This window comes from Microcebus murinus, chromosome 3 (assembly GCF_040939455.1).
Source record: "Microcebus murinus isolate Inina chromosome 3, M.murinus_Inina_mat1.0, whole genome shotgun sequence".
Lineage (NCBI taxonomy): Eukaryota > Metazoa > Chordata > Mammalia > Primates > Cheirogaleidae > Microcebus > Microcebus murinus.
The window spans coordinates 104,049,242-104,058,480 of NC_134106.1; the positions used below are offsets into that span (position 1 = coordinate 104,049,242).

The 9,239-nt window shown below is 33.2% G+C and overlaps 1 long non-coding RNA gene across 1 annotated transcript in view; it reads right to left on the reverse strand.

Annotated features, from left to right (window-relative positions):
- LOC142869992 (uncharacterized) overlaps window positions 1-8,704 on the reverse strand; it is an 88,035-nt gene extending 79,331 nt beyond the window's left edge. The window contains exon 1 of the long non-coding RNA XR_012918518.1: window positions 8,625-8,704. This is a non-coding gene — a long non-coding RNA (uncharacterized LOC142869992). The remainder of the gene's footprint in view (window positions 1-8,624) is intronic.
- Between the last annotated feature and the right edge of the window lie 535 nt (window positions 8,705-9,239).

Consider the following 9,239-nt stretch of genomic DNA (forward strand, 5'->3'; position numbering starts at 1 on the left):
TATAGGTTCTCAAAATATATATATTGGTTGGTTGAACCCCAAATATAGCTATTTAAAACAATTCTCAATCTGTGAATAATCAATATATATTTTGTAGCACATGCAATAAGTAGATGTTGACAGCTGTTGTATCAAAACATATCATTCTACCATTTTGTCTTCTAGTCGTTTTTATAGAAAGTTCTAACCTTTGTATATATAGGGAGAACTTTTAAAAAGATTATTTTTGTGCTTTCTATAAACTAACAATTTTCTGTTTGTTTCATATCTTGGAAATGTGGACAAAGATAATTTGAGAGGAAAAATCTGTTTTCAAGAGCATGTGAGATATGTAGTTGAAATAATTTTTTATACTTTTAGGTGAAATTCTTACTTGGTGCTACAAATATTACCTTAGAATACTAATTCCAAGTGTTTTGTTTAATGTAATTCGTATGCTTATATATGTTGTGCAATGTAATTTCTTATAATATTTCTTCTTTTCCTTTTTAAGAAATCTCAGATCAAATATGATTCTTACATCTTGGAATTCCTATAGAACTTATTTTGTGTAACTTTTGACACTGTCATGAATTAATTTTATTCTTATCTTAATACATCTTATGAGCTCCATATGGGCAGAGAAAGTGTCATTTTCTTCTTAATAGGTTTGGTAGGCTGAGTAATGGCCCCTCAAATTAATCCACATCCTAAATCCTGGACTTGTGAATGTTAACGTTACGTAGCCACAAGGACTGCACACGTTATTAAGTTAAGGATCTTGAACTAGAAATATTACCCTGGGTTTTCTGGGTGGACATTTAAAGCTATCACATGTAACTTTCATACGAGGGGGATGTGATGATGCAGAAGACAAAAAGGCCACATGACTAGGGAGGCAAAGATTGGAGTGATGCATCCACATATAAAGGGATGCTGGCTCCCAGAAGCTAGAAGAGACATAGAGTGGAATCTCCGCCAGAGCCGCCAGAGGGCGCCTGACACTCCAAAATGCATACTTTGGTTCCGCAACACTGAATTCAGACATTTGGCCTTCAGAACTGTAAGAGAACACTTTTTTGCTTTATGTTACAAAGTTTGTGACCTCTTTTTTTAAATAGCAGCAATAGGAAACTAATATAGTAGGCAAAGGTCTCTTTTTGTTTGCTTCAGTAGGTGGATATTTGGTGTTCCTTAGAGTTTTATTTTGTGCCCTTTTCTCTTCTGTAGTCTTACTTACACCACACCTTTCCCAGGAAAATATCATCTAATCCTTTAAATTCAAATTATATTCACATCAGATGATTTACAAATGAGTCTTCAGTTCTAAACTCTCTCCTGGGCTCTGGATCCTTACATCTAAGTTAAGGAAATCTATATTTTGAAATTACCAAAGTACCACAAACTCAACATGCTAAAATGAAAACATATGCTCAAATTAATCTTCTTGTGAATTCCATGCCATAATAATTAACACCAATTTCCAAACAACAACTCAAACCAGGAAACTCAAAGTCAGATTTAACTCTTCATTTTTCTCCACCACCTTTGTCTACATAGCCTATACATTTTTGGACGCTAGCACCTAAAATATCCTTCAATATATTCCCTTCCAAAATCCCCTACCAAGAGCATTACTCAGACTACTATTATGTCTCCCCTGGGCTGTTAAAACAGCCTCCCAACTTTGCCTCCAGAGTTGCACACCCAACCCTGCCCCCATGCAGACTAATTTGTATAATGTGAATTTTTAATGCCATTAAAAACCATTAAATGATGTTTCATTGTCCTTAGTATGAAGTCCAAATTCTCTGAGGAGCTTTACAAGCCCCGCAGGTATCTGAGTGCAGAATGTATCTCGAGACATATTTTCTCATCTTAACTTCCAAACCTTGCCCTCTGGTCGCATCAAATTTCATTAAAAAGAGCAATGTTCTTTTGTGCTTCTGGAACATTGCTTGTGTTAACCTATCTGTTTGCAATGTTCTTCATGTTCCCCATTAACCCAGCAGCAACTCAATCTTAAGATTTCAATAATAATATTCCCTCTGTGAACCGTTCCTTGATGCTCAACATACTAGATAAGTGGCTTCCCACCATTGTTCCCATGGTACACTCTGCATTCCCTGTGGCAGACCTCCCCATAGTGTGTTCTATGCAGATTGTATACTTGTCTCTCCTGATAGACTCTAAGCACTGTAAGGGCAGGGCCACATCTGTAGCACCACTATTTGCCTCACCTACAGTAATCTGTCAATGCATATTTGTTTGGTGAATGAGAGGCTATAGGTAAAGAGCAAATTGGAAGGCTACAGGAATAGATGCAGCATATATATCATCCCTTGAACATCGATATTAAAATTACTTATAAAAATTGGCTTCAGGTAATAAAAACACCACGGGTTGAACGTCTGACCTGAGGACTACTTTTATTTTAAAAGTATATTTGAATAACATAACAGAAAACTTTAGCACAAAATGGCTAGTAGTACGGTAGATTTTTTTTTTCTAATTGAAATTTATGCAATACACACTTTTAAACTTTGCTCTCTACTCACTGCTATAATTAAATTCGAACTTGTATACAGCAACTATAACAAATTTCAAACTAAAATTAGGTGACATTGTCTGTATCAACATTGCAATTTCACAAGGTTACCTTCTTGGTCCGTGATTATTTACATAATTTCTTAAAGTTTTAGTGTATTTTGTCTTTGTTTCCTCATAAAAATTTCATTGAAAAATGAACTTAATGCCAGCAACATAGATCTGAATATCACAGGCTCACTCTTCTCAGAATAGAAGAGCCATGGGAAGAGCCATGTCTCCCAGGAGAACTGAGGCACCTAGCCATGTGTGAATCTTGTCTGATAGAAGCTAGTATGGTCTTCTCATTCCCTATGACAAATAGTAGTTTTATCATGGTCACGTGACTCGGCTATATCTATGAAATGTGATGAGAAATCTTCTGAAGGATTTATGAGAAAGACAGTTTACATTCTTACAAATGGATATGAAATGCAGGCACTTTTTTTATTTGGACTTAGTTTTGTTTTGTTTTGTTTTTCCTAAAAGGATGTGTCGATTGGAGCTACTACCTACATCTTGTGACTCAGAGATGTATCAAGAAGATCACACAAGGGCCCATAAGGAGCCATAACTTTGTAGAGCTGTGAATAAAAAAAAAAAAAAAAAAGACTTGAATGTGGCCACACTTTAAATTTATTATGTAAATAAAGAAAATTTTTTCCTAATTCTTCATACCTCTTTTATCATTGTTTCTCTTGCTTCTAAATATGATATCTATATATTTATTGTATTTTAAAGTTGGAAATTACTAGGAATGATAAACCTTGTAAAAATGTAAACCCTAAAATTAAGACTCTAACTGAGCCTAGTCTATCAACTGTTAGAATACAAAGGAAAAGAATCATATCCAAGTCTATGTGTGAAATGTTAAAATGATAACATTAGAGTTTGCATTTGAAATCTAAAATATAATTAGAAATTTTTACATAATTTTACCTCATTGTGAATGGAAACTCTTTTCTAATAAATAAACCTGAATTTTTTAAACTTCTGTACCTTCCGCTTTTTAAAAATATATATGTGTATGTGTATATACATACAGAGAAAGAGATTTTTGGAAGCACGTAATTATGTCAAAGTAGGATCTCATAATATATTCATTTGGTGTACACATATAGTTTCATTTTGTGTAGCTAATCATGTTTGAGTGAGAGTAAATATGCTCATGATCCCTTCTGCTTTTAATTATCTATCATCATTTTTCCAATATTTATAAAATTTTCTAAGTAGTAATTTTTGTTTTTTAGATAACCTGATATGGGATTATTAACCAGAATAACATCATGTTCTGCAGTCATCATGGGCATATATTTGATTCTAGGTAATTTTGATATATTTGAGTAAAGCAAGGCAATGCATTTTTCTATAATGTGATCAAGATGCATAGGTTCAAATGGAAAGCTAAAAAGAAACACTATGAGGTCCACATATTCAGAAAATAAGACCTGCGATCAGCACAAAAGTTCCTGAAGCTATTTATTAAATTTGTGGCTTTGAGATTCCTATCCACTTTTTTAGAAAGTACTTCTAACCAATGAGCTTTATTATTGTGTTTTTGTTTTTTTATTGTTTTAGCTTTTGTTTTCTCCAGTACTATAATCATTACCTATTTTACTCCATAACCTGTGGGGAGAAAAGTTTATGTGCTCTTCCAACTTGGTTCTACATCTATTGTTTAATAAGACTAAAAGTGAAGGCACCTCGTTCATCTTACTCCCTTCAGGTACTCTGATTCACAGAGCTGAAAGTCAGCTTGTCTGATTTTCCTTTGGGATCCTTACTGCACTAATGAGCACTCAGGTGTAATTCATTGGAAGAAGTTTTGCAGGTGGAGACTGTTACTTATGGTGAAAATGAGCATACTATACCCATGTAAAATGATTTATTACAACTTTTTGCAATCCCAGCAAAATGGTTCATACTTGCCAATTTTTGCTTTATGTGCAAAACTTTTTTGTTTAACAGAAGTCACTGTATTCTTGATATTAATTATGGTAGTATTTCCAAACAATGTAACTTCTAAAAAATGTTTGGGTGCTTCTTAGGAAAACTTTTCTTTAGGCAACATGCCAGTGGCATGAATCTTTTAGTAGAAGGCTTTTATGTTATTTATAATCATATTTTAAAATATCCTAGAATACCACATTATAATCCTATGTATAATAAAAAATGTATCTACTTTAAATATGACTATATATACACAAGAACTTACTGTTAATAGAAATGTACTCAAACTGCTTTTACTTTCATAGAAATGAGTTGATGCTAATGACGTGATATAGTCTATACACCATTTAATTTTACACACACATAAATTTTTGAACTAAATATTAGTGTGTTTAATAGGATTTTAATTTTAACTCCTCAGATTTTGGATTGGTCATTGCACATTTTATGTTTAAAATATTTATTAGTTGTAGAGGCCTTACACATATATGCTAGCATATCTCATTTCAATGTTTCTGTAAAATATATAATAACATGTCAGTGGTACCAAAAACTTGGATTATCATTTAACAAAAACCAGACACTATTCTTTCCTGGATAGCTCAGTAGGCCAGTGTTATAAATTTTCCACTTTGTTTTCCATTCCTATCATTCGTCGGAAGAAAGCTTCTAAAGAAACATTAACAACATTCTATCTTCTATATTAGGAAAAATTCTAATAACTGATGGGTCATTGGTTTCTGCTGTCTTTTAGTACTCAAAACTTACAGTTGAGCCATTAGGAAGAATCTTTGCATAATAAGATCCTTCACTGGAATGAGCTTTTGCTATGAAGTTGTACTCACGATGATGTTAAAGCCTCTTTTGTAGCAGTTTATAAACATGGCTCCACACACTTACTGAATTAGAATCACTGTTTTAGCATCACACTCTCTGGAGTGTTGACTGCATAGCCTGTCTAGCATCAGATCAAGGTCTTACATTTGGCAATTTTAGTCTAACAGGAAATACCAGGCATTGGAGTGGCTCGCCCACTGCCGTAAATAAGGATGATGATGGCATTGCCTATATTAAAGACTAAAATCTCAGTGAGATATTCGTGAAAACTGGTGCTAGTCTCAGTTTTGACATTGACTAGGTTGGAGACCAGGCCGCTGTGCAATATTTTTTCTGGGCTTCAATTTCTGGCATGTATAATTAGGAAATTGAACAAGATGATTTTCAGTGCATTGACATGAATTTTATGATTCTCCCATATGCTTTTTATGGGAGTTTATCATGTTGCTGAAGTTTTTGCATCTATTTATGGGTTGCAAGGAACCATTTATTTTGCTTGTCTCATTTGCCCCACGTAGAGTTTTTAATCACAGGAAACCAACATCACACACACAATACTGAGAGTGGGTGAATAAATATAATCCTTAAAAGTAAGAATATTTATATTACAATCACAAATTTATTTCCAGTCTAGAATATATCTAACATGTAGCTAGAAGCTTAAAAAATATTTTTGAAATAAATGAATTCATGAATGAGCCATCAACACAGAGCTGCCTGCTTATTAATGATAGAAACAAATTTCTTTTTCTCAAAGTGTTACACTTTACTTGTCCAGGGATCGAAAATGAACACTGATTTCCTATTAACCCACCAGTCAGGAATAGATACATCTCAGAGAATTTCAGTCATAGGATGGAAAGGTCTTTACATCGTATAATCAATTAGGTGATGATGATGATGATGACAATGATAATGATGGCTAATGCATGCCAAGTGTGCTTTAATCACTTTATATCCTTGCTGCAATCATATGATGTAGGTTCTCTTTTTAACCAACATCTTTAACAGAAAAGAAAACTGAAGAACAAGCAGATTAACTTGTTTAAGGTCCTAAAAGTACCCTGATCAAATACCTTACAGTATTCTCTATTTTCAAGATGCCCTCTACTTTCAAGAAGTGTATGTACATGTATACACTTCCCAAATATATATCAGGTTGCTCTGTGCTTAACGTAATATTAACAGTATTCATTATCTTTAGCAATGCCTTGAATTTCTAGTATAAGAAAGAGAGTCAGAATTCAAAATCTTTGCTCTAATTCAAAACAGAAATACATTAATTTTGAAACAGTCCATATACAATAATCAATTACAGCAAATGAAATGTTCTTCATTGACAAAAAAAAATTGAACTTTTTGTTGACTGTTCCACTGACAATAAAAGTAAAATTTCCCACTTAGTACAGTTCTCTTTATTGCTTTTTGCAACTAATATATCTTTATCCAGAACTTTCTAATATTTTTAAATTTATAAGATGCATTAATCATATCAATGATTCATTTAGAATAGGAAGTATTAGTCATCTCAGAACTCAGTGATTAATGTGGGTTCTTTGTATTAGTTTCCTAGGTCTGCCATAACAAAGTAGCCCAAACTGGGTGGCTTAAAACAACAGAAGTTATTCTTTCATGGTTCTGGAGGCCAGAATCCATGGAAAATTAAGTGTTGTTTTTTGCTAAGAGCACTGAGGGAGAATCCATTCATCCCTCTGCCCTACCTTCTCCTGGCAGGCAAGAATCCCTCACTCCTGGACTTGTAGATGTATCACTCTAATCTCTCTATGTTGTTCTCCCTTGTATCTCTGTGTCCAAATTTACCTTTCCTTGTAAGACCATCAGTTATACTAGATTATGGACAACCCTAATGACCTCATTTTAACTCAATTAAATTTTCAAAGATTATACTTCTAGATATGGTCACGTTCACAGGCACTGAAGTTTGGGAATTTAACATATCATTTGGGGGATACAATCAACCCATGCTCTTTTAATAAAATAAACATTTTCCCCATAACAATAGTAAAAACTAATTTGACCTTGATTTCCCAACATTTATTTTTAAATTAACATTTATATTATCATTAATATGTGTCATGCATGATTCTTAAACAATTTACCTGTACCAACTCATTAAATTTTAAGCATAAGTTTGGATGGCAGAGATTTTAATCTTTCCACTTCCTCTCCCCTTTCTTCTTACTCTTCCACCCCAGTATGTTTCCAGTCTATCCCATAGATCATTCCCTGTGCTACCTTTATACACATTCTAGATGCTATTTCTCATTGCTCAATTGAACGCACGTGATAATATTTTCTCCTTTCCAGGATTTCCAGAGTGAAACTTTCAAATTAGCCTGCTCAGATGCATATAAGTGGTAATGGTGTACGTTTGATTTTTTGTTTTAAGTTGAGGCTTTAGATAGAAAAAAAAAATGACCTAACTATAAGGTTTAGTAATTATTTTAGTGGAAATTCAGAGGCTTTGATTCAAAATGGTTCAATACTAAATCTGCGCTCTACCTCAGAGCAGCTGGCTGGCACTCTGAGTTTCTTTTAATTTCTTTAAAATAGAGATAGAAAACAGGTTAATTTTATCATTCCCTTTAACAGATGAGAAAGTTGAGGTAAATGGAGTTTGTGTAACTCACACCAGGTCACATTTACTAAGTTGAAGCATTCCCAAGCTTGCATTGGACAACCCATCCTTCCTTTATGAGGCTGTTTATAAGAACTAAATGAGATAATGCATTCTCCCCTAAAACTGCTTCTTATATTATTTTTTTCCTAAAACATACCTGCTTGGCAAAGAAAGGGTTTCATTCCAATTATCAATCTTGCTACAATTTTCTGAAAGAATTCCCTGCTATTAAAGCCAGAGATCAATGGTATATACATTTATCTTTGATTAATACTCATAATTCCAAGTCAGAATTAAACTCAAAATGAGAATAAATTAATGGATTATTGAATAATTAAACATTGTATGTTTAATAACATAACATATATATTTAAATACACTTTTATTTCCCCTTTAAATGAGAAAATAAATAGTATTTTGTGTTAAATATGAATAATATTCTCTGTTATATGCATTTATAAATATTTATGACTGATTCTCTTAGTTAGCTTGTGATGCCAAAGCGAAACACCACAGACTGGGTGGCTTAAACACAGTAACATTTCTCACAGTTCTGAAGTGTGGGAAGTCCTGGGGTGCCTAACAATTCAGTTCCTGGTGAGAGTTGTCTTTGGGGCTTGTAAATGGCTACCTTCTTGCTTGCTATCTTCATATGAACTTTTCTTGGTCTATGGAGAGAGAGAGAGAGAGAGAGAGAGAGAGAGAGAGAGAGAGAGATCGTCCTCTTATAAGGCCTCCAATCCTATAGGCTTAGTACCCCACGCTTATGACCTCATATAAACCTAACTGCCTCATAAAAGCTGTACCTTTAAATATTGTCATATTGCAAATTAGGGCTTCAACATATGAATTTTGGAGGACACAATTCAGTCCTTTGATTGACTCTTACCAATTTCACTTAAAATTATTCATCTTTCAGACTGAAAGCATATTTAAGACTGAAAGACTGAAACAAATGTGAAATAAAATTTAAAATGTATCATAATGAATGAATTCTAATTATAAATTATATAGTAAGTCTTGATCTTTATATACAGATTAAAGCATCCTCCTATCTTAGATTGCCTTGGATATCTGTCCTTATGTTTGAATTTTCTTGTAACATTAGGTAGAGATTGTTTTTGTTATAGTCACAAAAGTACAAAAGTTGTTGGCATATTCTTATTGTAATTAAATTCTCATTAATAGAAAGGCTGGTGTTTAAACTGAAGGTATTTTATTTTCATAAAGCCTCAGTATGCAAAAT